Below are 14,824 nucleotides of genomic sequence, written 5' to 3'. Positions count from 1 at the left end.
TCCAAACAAAAAAAATACGTTTGAATTGACTTTATCTCCATTTGAACCTATTTGAAGTTAGTTCGAACAAATAAATTATAGCAATATAAAAGTATACATAATACACCCAATATTATTATTAGTATATATTAAAACTATATACACTATATAATACTAAGTATCACTAATAGTATATTATTAAGTTACTTATAAATCTATAATATTAAGTATCACTAATAGTATAATATTTTAGTTAGAATCAGTAATAGTGTTTACTTATTAATATCACTAATAGTATAATACTAAGTACCATAATAGTACAAATAGCATAAATATATGAAAACTAATAGTACTATAATACTTTATTGTTATAACCTATCTTGAATTGTATGACCACATTTATCTAGTCGTCAGTGCATAGTACCAGCATAGTACTGCATAGTAACTGGCATAGTGAATGGTCAACATATGCACAGTGCATAGTGCCAGCATAGTACTGCATAGTAACTGGCATAGTGAATAGCCAACATATGCACAGTGCATAGTACCAGCATAGTACTGCATAGTAACTGGCATAGTGAATGGACGACATATGCACAGTGCATAGTGCCAGCATAGTACTGCATAGCAAGCTAGCATAGTCTCCTTTGTACGCCTATATATATCGTTGAATTCTTTAAGAAATTCATAAGTTTCATAACCTTTCTGAGCTCTATCTCTTTCTCTCTCCTTTTAAAAGTTTTATAATACGTTATGGTTCTCTCTTTTCTATAATTTCATAACACGTTATCAGTACGAAAGTTCTGACGATTTTGAAGCTAATAGTCCTCTACTTCAAGTAAGTTTTTCAATATATTTTTATATTCCTGATTTATATATGTAAAAAATGTCAAATCTTACAAAATTGAAATTCGTTGCTCTTGACATTTCTGGAAAAAATTATTTATCTTGGATCCTTGATGCTGAGATCCATCTGGATGCGATGAACCTGAGAGATACAATTAAAGAAGGAAATCAAGGGTCCCTGCAGGACCGTGCTAAGGCAATGATTTTCCTTCGGCACCATCTTCATGAAGAATTAAAAACTGAGTATCTAACGGTGAAAGATCCACTTATTTTGTGGAATGATTTAAGGGAGAGATATGAACACCAGAAAACTGTAATTCTCCCAAAAGCTCATCATGATTGGATGTACCTGAGGTTGCAAGACTTCAAGAGTGTTAGTGAGTATAACTCTGTACTCTTTAAAATTAGCTCGCTATTGAAATTATGTGGTGAAAAAGTCACTGATGATGACTTGTTAGAGAAGACATATACTACTTTTCATGCCTCGAATGTGCTCCTGCAGCAGCAGTATCGAGAGCGAAAGTTTAAAAAATATTCTGAACTTATATCTTGTCTTCTATTAGCTGAGCAAAATAATGAGCTTTTGTTAAGAAATCACCAGTCACGTCCTACTGGTTCTATATCATTCCCTGAAGTGAATGGTACTAGATTTACATCATTCCCAGAAGTGAATGGTGCATCTTTTCAAAGAAAACGAGGGCGTGGACGTGGTAGGAAAAACTATGGAAGTGGAGGTCCTAGAAGTGACCACACTAAAAGGGACAATAATAGATATACACCGTACCATCAGAAGTGGTTCAACTTAAAGAAGGGCAAAGGTCCCCAAAACAAATTTTTAAAGAAAGATGAAGATGGATGTCATAGATGTGGTATGACTGGACATTGGGCTCGTATCTGTCGTACAGATAAGCACTTGGTTGACTTATACCAATCTTCTATAAAAGAAAAAACAAAGAAATTTGAAACAAATTTTACTGAACCATCATATGCTTTAGATTCTATAGATGGAGAAGATATTACAAGCCTTGATGTTTTTGATTTTTTTGAGGATTCTAGTGGTAGAGTTGATCATTAAAGTGTTCCTTTTTAATTAATGTATTTCCTTTATCTTATTATAAAATATTTTTATATTCTGCAATATTTTGTAGTAATGAAAGTTTTATTTATTCTTTTATACTTGTTATAAATTATTGATGATATGATTTATCTGAGAATGGAAATGGAGCATCCCTGAAGGATCACCCTAAATCAAGAATTTTATTGAGTATCTCATATGAGTGATACTTGTACCAAAAACTCATTATGATTTATGCACCTGAAGTTGCATAATTGAAATTGTGGAAAGAATATATATTTGAATGAACGTCTCGAATGTGCTCCTGAAGTAGCAATATGAAATGCAAACGTTCACAATATATTCTAAATCTGTATTAGTGACTGAGCAAAATAATGAGATTTTGATAAGAATCATTATTTACATCTTACTAGATCTACATCATTCCCTGAAGTGAATGATAATGAATTTATATCATTCTATTCCCTGAAATGAAAAGAATGATGCGTTTCATTCAAAGAAACTAAGAAATTGAACGTGATAATGAATATCTTTTTGGGCCAGAAGCTCGTATTTGAAAAGCTGTAAGTTTTCTCTTTGAGATGATATTATACAAATTATTGAATCAAATATTATAATGCATCAAAAGGTGATATGATTCAAAATATTTGTATCTTTTTATGGTTATCTTGATCATCCAAAATCAATTACGATAAATCGAATGATTTTCATATGGACGTCCATAAAAGAACCAGAAGATTCTTCTACTATAAAGTTTTACCACCAGAAATGAAAAGAAAAAAAAAATTTGCTTGAAGCAAATAAGATGAAATTATTCGACGTTATCTTGATTATCATAGGTGAACCAGAAGTTCAGATAATAATTAAATTTTGGATACAATAAGATAAAAATGTCTCATATTCTAGCTGCTAAAATCCCAGCAAGGATTGAAGTCCCTGTAGGACAATTAAGAAATTTAGCAATCTTAAAACATGTATAAAGGCATGTGAGACTTATCGATACAAAAGATAGAGTATTTCAAAAGAGAAAGGCACAAATAATTTGGTGCTCTTGAAGAGGCCATACCCACAAAACAAACAATAAAGTCCATCCAAATTCTCTGTATAAAATTCTCCTATATAAACTCTTGAAGAGTACCTCCTGAAGAGGTTTTTCATGAAAATGTCTTCCCTTGAAGAGGGACAGGTACCTGAAAATAACGAGATCTCGTTACATTTCATGAATAATGGAGAAATTATAGATAGAAATAAAATTGTTGTCGACAATGTATTTCCATATGAGATGGCAATTGACATTACCAGAAGTAATGATGAAAGTGAATCAAGAATCGTCGAAGAATACAACGTAAAATATTGGCCAAATTTGAAAGAAACAATTCCTGCAGAATTGATTCACTAGTAAAATATGATGCATCGGGACTTATAGTCCAAACACCTAAAGAGGTGATGCTTGTTGAATGTCAGTGGGTATTTATGGAAAGGAAATAAAAATGTGATATATAAATCACGAGTCAGTTTCTCAATTCCTGCAGAATTGATATCACTAAGTAAAATGTGATAAATATGGACTTGAAGTCCAAACACCTAAAGAGGTGATTTTTATTAAATATCAGTGGATATTTATATATATGAAAATCCCTGAAGGATAGAAAATGTCTGAAGCTTCTAATATGAATACATCTGAAAATATGTATTCTATCAAGTTTCAAAGATCCTTATATGATCTAAAGCAATCCAAACGCAAATGAAAACAAGCTATTATTGCAATTTATATATATAATTTAAATGTCATTGAGGCTCCAGAAGAGCTCATAAAAACTGCACATATTTGAAATATAAATCTGAAACCCTTGCGGCTTCAAGGGGAAGATGGATGATGTTATTAGTCATGAAATATCATCTTTTAATACAATTAGTATTTCAGATTCATATTATGGGTTTGATATGAAGTGTGCATTATTAAAGAATAAATAAAAGGGAGCACACAGAACATCTACCAAAAGATAGAAACACAAATATGAATATTTGTGAAATATTATTTTATTATCTTGAAGCAAGAATTACAAAAATTTGAGACACTTTGCCTCATTCTTCAAACGCTCTTGTTCTTCAAGAATCTGCATAGCATCCCTATCTAAAGGGGTGGGCAATCGAAAAGAAGATTTAAGCAGGGATTTTAAATTCCTATTCTCTTTTTTTATTGATTCTATCTTCATGTTGGACTTCAGAAGAAGTCGCTGAAGTATAGCAATATTCTCGTGGAGATTGTCAACTCCACAAGTTCTGGATTGCAGTCGCTGAGAAAATGCGACAATGGATGATGAGTATCGGGTACCGAGACTCACTAGCTCATAGATAGCTTCATTATCTGACCTACGAGTCAGATCATTATATTGCATGGTAGCACCTGTGGTAAAAGCAGGAACAGCTGATGAACGAGGTGCAGAATACCTCATATATTGACCCTGAGGAGATTGCTGAGCCATTGCAGAGAGAGATTGTAGGATAAGAATGCAAAAAGAGATTGCAGAGTAAAAATGCAGTATGATTACAGAAAAGTGAAGAAGATGATATGCGAATGAAGATGAGCTGAATATCTCTTTTATAGAGAATATTATGATACAGCATCTCTCGTGAAGCAAGAGAAAAGAGATGGAATATAGCTTCATAGCTCTGCGGCGTCTGACAGCACGCCTGACAGCTGTGGTGCCTGACAGCACGCCTGACACCTACAAAGGAGTTGAAAATCTGCAGTGCTTGTCTGATCTTAAAAGGCTGGCCACCGTTTTTATTAAAAAAAAATGAGGTTAGCGGTTTAATATTGATGAATTCTCCACTAACTATGTTATTTACAAGAACTCCAGAAGAGTACAACTCCAGAAGAGTAGTGATGAGCAGAAAGATCCAGTTGTGATTATTTTATCAACATGGATCAAGTCCACAGTTAGTTGGATGTACAGATGCAAGTTATCTTTCAGATACACATAAGAAGATCATTGCAATTCATGAGAAGAAAGTTGAAATTGATATCTAGAAGGTACGATCAAGTAAAAATCTGACAGATTTATTCACTAAAGCATTACCAACTGCAACATTTAAGAAGATTATGCAGAACATTGGAATGCGGAGGTTTGAAGACCTGTTATCATGCACTACCAACTGCAACATTTAAGAAGATTATGCAGATCATTGGAATGCAGAGGTTTGAAGACCTGTTATCATGCACTACCAACTGCAACATTTAAGAAGATTATGCAGAACATTGGAATGCAGAGGTTTGAAGACCTGTTATCATGCACTTTTCAGGGGAAGTAATGTCTTGAAGACTTGTGCTGATTGTACTCTTTTTCCTTCGCTAAGGTTTTATCCCACTGGGTTTTCCTTTGCAAGGTTTTAATGAGGCAATCTTAAAGCACTTGGCGGTACACATGAATACTGTACTCTTTTTCCTTCGCCATTGGTTTTTTCCCACAGGGTTTTTCCTTGGCAAGGTTTTAACGAGGCATATTCTTTAAATATGGTCATCCAAAGGGGAAGTGTTATAAACTATCTTGAATTGTATGACCACATTTATCTAGTCGTCAGTGCATAGTGCCAGCATAGTACTGTATAGTAACTGGCATAGTGAATGGTCGACATATGCACAGTGCATAGTGCCAGCATAGTACTGCATAGTAACTGGCATAGTGAATGGCCGACATATGCACAGTGCATAGTGCCAGCATAGTACTGCATAGTAACTGGCATAGTGAATGGCCGACATATGCACATTGTATAGTGCCAGCATAGTACTGCATAGTAAGCTAGCATAGTCCCCTTTGTACGCCTATATATATCGTTGAATTCTTTAAGAAATTCATAAGTTTCATAACCTTTCTGAGCTCTATCTCTTTCTTTCTCCTTTTAAAAGTTTTATAATACATTATGGTTCTCTCTTTTCTATAATTTCATAACATTTATAACATATTCTAAGTACTTACTATATTATTAATATACAATATAAGTATATTAAATATAAGTATACTAAGTATCACTATAGAATACACTTATAAGTATATTATGTATATACTAGTTAAGAAATTTTTTATTAATACTAATATTAGTATTATATACTAGTATTAGTAATATAAAACATATTTTTTTACCTGTTGTACTTATATATATTTTTTCTCATTATTATATATTTCATTCAAATGAACACCCTTCCAGTTTGAACTAATACCCTTTGCATTTGAACGAAATGACATTATATAAGTCGCGATACAGTTTCTTCTCCGGTCATTTCGTGCTCTCTCATTCGAACCAAAGGATTGTTTCCTCCGCCGTTCGCAACCACAACTCCGCCACCAACTCCGACCAAGTCCTCAAATCTCCAAGAACAAGAGGTATGGGTCCTCATCTTGTCCGTTGCTTTGTTTTTTGTTTTTGTTTTTAAATAAACTTAGGTTTTGAGGGGGTCGGATTTTTAATCAATCCGACCCCATTTTGTTGTTTTGGGGCCAAATGACACAAAAGTAATCAATAGAAATGATGGGACTTCACTCCTAAATCATTTCTACCAATTAAAACCAATGATTATCAATAATCTTTGTTTTTTAAATTCGGGCAACTTAGCCATAGTTGTTTGGCTCAATTTCATTCGAAAGGTTTTCTATCATTAGAATGGAATTGAAGGTCATTCGAACTAAATATGTTGTCTGCCAGCACTTATTTGAATGGATTGGAATTCATTCGAATAAGCAATTGCCAAACACTTAGCAAACAACATTATATCAATTCGAACAAAATATATTTTGATTGAATAAGTCTTCGAATATGGCTGTTTCTTGTTCGAATGAACAGGATAACTAGTCTTCGAATAATGTCCTGTTCGAATGAATTATTTTAATTCATTTCAATATTTCAGACTTCTTCACTTTAATTAGATTACATAATTATTTTATGAATGAACAATATACTAATGACAAGTAGCAGAAGAAAACGTTCCCGACCCCAGATAGGCCAAAGTAGTGGAGCAGCTCTTTCTCAACGGGCCGTGAGGCCTATACTAGTTGAGCAGGAGATCATTATGGATGACTTCTGCGATCTTACTTGGGAGTGATTATCTTCTCTCCCTGTTTTATTGTTGAGTTTCTTGATCTGTGTCGAGAGCCTGGTGCATATCCTGCAGTGGCAGCGGCTATACTGAGAACAACGACTACACCATCTGATGCAGACACACCAGCCGTATCCTCATTGTCAACGTCGGGTGTAGAGATCGATGAGCTGGATACTTGCTCGAATAATAATGAGAGCGGCGATGAGGTACCTAATGATAGTCTCACAGACGATCTTTTAACTTTTCCATATGATGGCAGTAAAGTGATTCGACAGGTCGACTATATAGCATTTTTCAGAATGCTTAATCTGATTATCGGGTATAATATTGATCCGAAAAGACACAATATTGATTTCAGAGTCGAGCGAGCATATTTTTGTTATGGATATATAGCACAGGGGGAGTCGATTGATCTGGCATTGTATTTCTTCCTCTGCATTCGAACAGAGTCATGCTATTCGGGTGGAGGTAGTCTATCATTTGCACTGCTGATATCTAACCTTCTACTCTAATTGGGAGTTATAGTGACTTCGAATGAGCGGAGGTTGCCACAGATGAGGCCCGTTAATAAGATCACATTCATCAACAGCAAGGGTCACTTGCTGAAAACTCATGCACTACAGGATTTGCCTCTGCCTACTGATCCAGCTTCTACTGCTACTGCTGATGTTGATAGACAGCCTGCTGTGGCTACTTTGGATGAGGTACGAGCTCTATTGGCCGAGCACCACCAAATTATGAAGCAGAAGTTCATTGAGCCATCATGGAGAAGCTTAAGGACCTAGATGGACGCTTATATACCTTATAGGAGGATTTTGATTTACTTAACAAATAGATATTGTTAGTTATTATTTTACTTCTTTTATGTTGTATAGAACGTCTAACTCCATTTGGGATGTAATTAATATATAGTTTTTATTTTTAGTTTTGCTAGCCTCTTTATTGTTAATTATGTTTTCTTTTCATTATATTTAATATTCACGATAATAGAAATAATGACACTATCTTTAAGGTAATATTTATTTAACTAAAATATTTTTAAATTAATTATATAAAATTAATTTATGAATTCGTAGATACTTTAATTCATTGTAAATCATAATATATAATATATACACATTTTTATTTATTTTGAAAATCATAAAAAATTAATTAAAAAAATTTGTATTACTTTAATATTTTGGACCTGTTTAACAATATATTATTACAATTAAATAATCTCGTTCAAACAAGGTAATAACCGTTCGAACATATTACATTGCGTTTGAATATGATTAATTATCTGTTCGAACAACATTTTATTAGTTCAAACGGTTTAGACTTTAGAGACGATCCAATTCGTCCCAAAATATCCGGTTCGAACGAATATGTATCCATTCGAACATATTTATAAAGTTTTCCATGTTTTGAGAATTTCGTCTCCAAAATTTACTTCTAGAGACAAAATAAATTTCGTCCCTAACAAATTTCATCTCTAAAAATCAAATTTGTTGTAGTGACATGACATTATTATTATTAATTTAATTTTTAAAAATAACTAAAATATGGTAAAATATTCTAATAATGATGTTTTAGATTTGTTTTCAAAATTAAAAGATTAGAAGAGAGGCTTGTTTTAAAAAAATATATTTTTAATATCATATTTACTTATTTATTTACTAAAGCAATAATGTCTTATTTTGAATCCGTCAATGGTCCTGCGTGCATGAACCCACAAGTTACGTACAACGTCGTCCTCAAGGTTGTTATGACTTATCTCGGTAGGCTCGTAATAGTCGACGCATTAAAGAAAAATAGACTATTAAATTTTTATGAATAGTCTTTTCATTACAAGAAGTCACAAAAGTCTATTTTTCTTATAGTGGCATTAAGAGAGGAAACAATTATTTGTAAAATTTGATCTTTGGATTTTACTTGTAGAGCTGTTTGGATAATCGAATATATCTGTAAATAGTAATGAAGTTGTTTGTAATTAATAGTGAAATTATTTTAATAAATATATTTTATTAGATTTTAAAAAGTGAGAAAGAAAAAATTAAATAAAAATATTATAAAGTTAAAAATTATTTAAATATAATTTTTATTTTAAAATTTAGAAAAGTTATTTTATTTTTTATATTTTATTTGGGAGTTTAGAAAATTTGTATTAGATTTTGTGTTTGAATAATTATTAAGTAATGATTAGATAAAAAAAATTAAGTAGTTAAAATTGAAAAAAAGAGGTTTTATATTTAAATATGTTTAGAAATGAAATATTTGTGAATGCCTAAAATAGAATTGTTCTTGTGGGCTACCATTGTTTCGAGGCTAGCGAATTGGATCAATTAGTAGAGTGGCCGGATGATGAGGTTGATAAGAAACAGTTTGAGAGAATAAATTAATACTTCAATCATGTTATACGTAATTATTTTTATATATTTTTTATGTACTTTATTATTGTGATGAATAGGCCTCAGTACAACAATTGAATAGGGAAAAGACCTCTCTCTTTTTCAGTTGAAACACCAAACCTTCTACAAGGGCCTATATCAAAGAGATTGCTGGTTTACATGACTCTTCAAACATGGAAAAATACTTAGGTCTTCCAAGTTTGGTGGGTAAATCTCGTGTACAAGCCTTTCAGTCTATTGTCAGCAAAGTGCAATGCAAGCTTGGCAACTAGAAAAACAGATTTCTTTCTCAAGCTGGCAGGGAAGTACTAATAAAGGCAGTGCTCCAATCTGTCCCAACATACTGTATGAGTGTGTTTCTATTGCCAAAAACACTATGCCAAAAGTTGAACTCCTTGATCTCTGATTATTGGTGGAGTGGGATGGATGATAAGAAGAAAATGCATTGGAAGGTTTGGCATGTTCTGTGCACCAACAAGCAGCAAGGTGGGTGTGGTTTTAGGGATCTCACTAGTTTTAACATGGCTTTACTAGTAAAACAAGCATGGAGGTTATTGACAGCCCCTACCTCCTTACCTGGAAAAATTTTTAAGGCCAAATATTTTCCTTCATCCAATGTGTTACAAGCCACATTGGGGTTCAGACCATCCTATGTTTGGTGAAGCATGTGGCAGTCCATAAAACTTCTCAAAGATGGTCTCATTTGGCGTGTGGGTGATGGCAAGCAGATACATCTTTGGCATGACAGATGGCTACCAAGAGGTGGGTCAGGTCAGATTCAATCTCCAATGCGGGTTTTGAGGCCTAATGCTTTGGTTGAGGAACTCATTGACACACACACGGCCTGGTGGAATGTACAATTGGTTCGAACCATCTTTACTAAGGCTGATTCTGCTACAATTTTGCAGATCCCTATTAGCTTGCTGGGGAATCTTTTCAATTTGGTTTGGAAAGGCACTTCTACTGGTCACTTTTCTGTTAAAAGTGCCTATCATCTGTACATGGAGACAATGAGGAGCTGCACTGGCGAGACATCCACTAAAGCTTTGTATAGGCCATGTTTGAAACAATTATGGGGACTATCAGTTGCTAACTCTGTGAAAACTTTCATGTGGAGGGCCTGTTCTGATTCTCTCCCAACAAAACAAAATCTCTACAAGAGGAAGGTGGTTGATGATGATTTATGTCCTATTTGTATGCTGGAACTTGAATCATCAGGGCACGTTTTGTGGTCATGCCCTGCTGCCACAGATGTTTGGATGCTGAGTGATAAGAAATTGCAGAAGATGGCTATTATTCATACTGACTTTGCTCAAATTTTTAAATGGATGGCTTCCAAATTAAATACCAAGGAGTTGGCTTGTTTTGCTTATATTACTCGATCTCTATGGCATAGAAGGAATGCCTTCCTATATGAAAGGCACTTTGTACATCCGAGCAAGCTATTTGAAAAGGCTGCCACTGAGGGTCATTTATATCAGCAGGCTATACAGGCCCTAGTTCATAAACCAAGTCTAGTTGCCCCTCATGCAGTCCAATGGGAATTACCACCTGCTGGTTTCATTAAGTTCAATTGGGATATTGCAGTCCAGCAAACAACAAACAGGATTGGTATTGGCATTATACTTGGGGATTGTGGAGGGGAGGTGTTGTCGAGTTTGATGAAGCCTCTGGCTTTCTGTTCTATTGCTGCTTATGCTGAAGCTAGGGGCTTATTTGAAGCTGTGAAGTTATGTTCTGAGCTTGGCTTTACAAACTGCGTGTTTGAATGTGACTCTTTACATGTTGTGCAAGCTATTAACAGTCAAGGCTCCAAGGTGTATATCCACAATCCTATTATTGCCGACATTAAACAGCTTATGCACAAAACTAATTGGAGTTTGCAACATGTGAAAAGGGTAGCTAACCAGGTTGCACATACACTTGCTAAGGAAGTACTATTTTTAAATGAAGAAAGACTAGATGTTGATTGTGTTAATCATGTTATTTCAAACCTTGTAATGGCTGATTGCCACCATTATTGATTGCCACCATTATCATTAATAAAGTCATAGTCTTCCTATCAAAAACAGTTTTTGTTAAGCCTTTTCGTGCATTCAGGATTAGAATAATGGCTTTTCAATATTTTTTTGTTTTAATATAATATTAATTTATTTCTTTACCAAAGTAATAATGTCTCAGTTTGAATTCGTCAAAAACCTCGCTGGCCCCGCGTGCATGATGTCTCAGTTTGAATTCGTCAAAAACCTCGCTGGCCCCGCGTGCATGAACCCACAACGTAGTCCTCAAGATTGCTATGACTTGTCTCGGTTGACTCGTAAGTCGACGTTGAAAGTGGAAACAATTATTTGTAAACTTTGACGTTGGATTTTTTTTTTAAAGATCAAATGCTTTTGGCCTCTAACTTCATACAAAAGGAAACAAAACAGAGGAGAACAGAGAGGTTGCGAAGAGCTCATTCTGCTCGTTATGAATTCTATCATTGTGTTTCTCGTTCTCTCTGCCTTTTTTACTGCTTCAGCTCAACAAATACAGTCCAATGTAATCCGAGGCTCTTCTCTAACACCCGGCATCAACTCTACGTGGTTGTCACGTTCTGGTCTCTTTGCCTTTGGATTCTATAAGCAAGGCAATGGCTACGCTGTTGGTATTTTTCTTGCTGGAATTCCTCAAAAAACTGTTGTCTGGACTGCAAACCGTGATGAACCTCCAGTCTCCAGTAATGCTACCTTGCATTTTGCCGGGGATGGCAAGCTTGTCCTGCGAACGACACCAGAGCAAAGAATCAGTACCATAGCTAATTCTGTTGGTTCTACTTCTGCTGCCATGCTTGATTCTGGGAATTTGGTGCTATATAATTCCGATCAAAAAAATACTGTGGCAGAGTTTTGAGCATCCGACTGATTCCCTTTTACCCGGTCAACGTCTCTTAGCAGGTACGGAGCTGTTTTCTAGTAAATCAGAATCTGATCACTCAACGGGTATCTTTCGTCTTAAGATGCAACATGATGGAAACCTTGTTCAATACCCGGTGGACACTCCCGACACCGGTCTATATGCTTATTATTCATCTGTGACATTTGGAAGTGGAGATAACGTAACGCTAAACTTTAGTCCTGATGGCCATCTCTACATGCTTAACGCTACTCTTGCTAACATTAGGAATCTAACCGATGGAGGATATCCAACAAAGGAAACTATTTATCTTATGAGAATTGATACAGATGGAATATTCCGACTGTACTCATATAAGCTGAAACCGAATGGAAACTGGTCTATTGTATGGTCATCTTCGAATGATTTGTGTGATCCCAAGGGTCTCTGCTCACTAAACGGTTACTGTGTTTCGATTGATACAGAACCTAAATGTGTATGTCTTCCTGGGTTTGAAATGGTACACCCGGGGAATTGGACTCCAGGCTGTGACAGAAGTTTCAGTGCTCCTGGTTGCAACAACAAGAATGAATATAATGCGTACACCATGGAGGAGCTGGCTAATACCAAATGGGAAGATGTTTCGTATTCTATTATGTTGTTTCTACTCAAAGAAGATTGCAAACAAGCCTGCCTAGAGGATTGTAACTGTGAAGCTGCACTATTCGAAGACGGGAAGTGCAAAAAACAAAGGCTCCCATTGAGATACGGAAGAAGGAAATTGAGTGAATCAACCATAGCTTTCATCAAGGTAGGTAAATCGAGACCCGTTCCAAGTAAAGATATGCGGAAAGAAAATAGGGAAGGCCTTCGACTAGACATTCTAATTATTAGTGCTGTCTTTCTTACTTTTGGAGGTATGATGTTGGTAATTTCTGGAATTGTGTTCTACAAAAATCATTTATGGTATAGAAAGCTCCCGTTTAATGGAGATGTTGAGCTGAGCGGCGATGTTGCTCTGCAACCATTTACTTATCTAGACCTTGAGAAAGCGACCAATGGCTTTAGGGAAGAGGTTGGAAGAGGATCATTTGGCACAGTTTACAAAGGGGCAATATTGAATGGCCAAAAGATTGTGGCAGTCAAGAAGCTAGAGAAAGTGTTGGCTGAAGGAGAAAGAGAGTTCTAGACTGAGATGAAAGTGATCGGGAGAACGCATCACAGAAATCTGGTGCGTCTACTCGGGTACTGTCAGGATGGTATTCATAGGCTTTTGGTATACGAGTTCATGAGCAATGGATCACTCGCAGATATACTCTTTACACCAGAAAAACAACCTTGTTGGGAAGAAAGAATGGGAATTGCTCGCGACATAGCAAGAGGAATCCTTTATCTCCACGAAGAGTGCGAGCAACAAATCATTCATTGTGACATAAAACCCCAAAACATTCTCATGGATGATTACGGGTGTGCAAAAATCTGTGACTTCGGATTGGCAAAGCTACTGAAACCAGAACAAACCAGGACCTTTACCGGCATTAGAGGGACAAGGGGATATGTTGCACCGGAGTGGCATCGGAAACTGCCCATAACAGTCAAGGCAGATGTTTACAGCTATGGAATTGTGTTGCTGGAAATCATCTGTCGAAGAAAGTGTGTGGATTGGAGTCTACCAGAGGATATAGCTGTTCTTGAAGACTGGGCCTACCACTATTTCGAGGCTGGCGACTTGGGCCAATTAGTTGGGCGGGATGATGAGGTTGACAAGAAACAGTTGGAGAGAATGGTTAAATTAGGACTTTGGTGCATTCAGGATGAACCATCACTCCGACCCTCGATGAAGAAGGTTCTACTTATGCTGGAAGGAACTGTGGATATTCCAATCCCTCCCAGCCCTACTTTTTTCAGTGTGATCTAGGCTAGGCTGGCTGTCAACTGCTCGATTAGCCTTGTAGTTTCTATATCCATGTGTAATTTTTCCTACAAATTTTACTTCTAGGTGCCTGTTTGTGTATTCTCTGGTTGTAGCTGGTATTTAACTGTACTTTCCATCATAGTAAAAGTGTTATTGTCACTGTCATGTACGGGATGATACCTGTTGGATGGAGTGGTGTCCACGCGGACAAACCCTTTCCCTCCTCTTACAGGCACAAGTAACGCGCATGACTTGTAACGTCTAACACATTGTAGAGAGTAAAGGTTAAGGCCAGCCGTGTTGGGTGAATTATATATCTCCCCCATCATTTGATTTTTGGAATTACTTATATAGTAAAATCTCTCTCTTCTTGTTTTTCCTTGAAATAGTATTTAAGTTGTGGATATATTGAGTGTTATTATAGTCTATGAGAATTCCTTCTAGCCGGTCGGGCTGACCTTCCCCATTTAACAGCCACCCAATAATATTTTGACACGTAAGACTTCCACCTGAACTAATGTGGACTTTTGATACATCGAATAGAATTCTCTCCATCCTCACCGAATAGACTTCCACCCGTGCCCGTGCCCTTCCACCCAACGAGACCTAGACCTCTGTTAGAACCCCTTCCCTTCCACCCAGCGAGG

General features: G+C 35.8%; 1 pseudogene; it reads left to right on the top strand.

Annotated features, from left to right (window-relative positions):
• The first annotated feature begins 11,764 nt into the window (after positions 1-11,764).
• Positions 11,765-14,556, top strand: LOC122303435 (annotated as a pseudogene).
• Positions 14,557-14,824: the final 268 nt, after the last annotated feature.

This window comes from Carya illinoinensis, chromosome 3, assembly GCF_018687715.1.
Source record: "Carya illinoinensis cultivar Pawnee chromosome 3, C.illinoinensisPawnee_v1, whole genome shotgun sequence".
NCBI lineage: Eukaryota > Viridiplantae > Streptophyta > Magnoliopsida > Fagales > Juglandaceae > Carya > Carya illinoinensis.
Note: the sequence above shows the minus strand (reverse complement) of the source record. Positions and strands in the feature narration are given on the sequence as shown.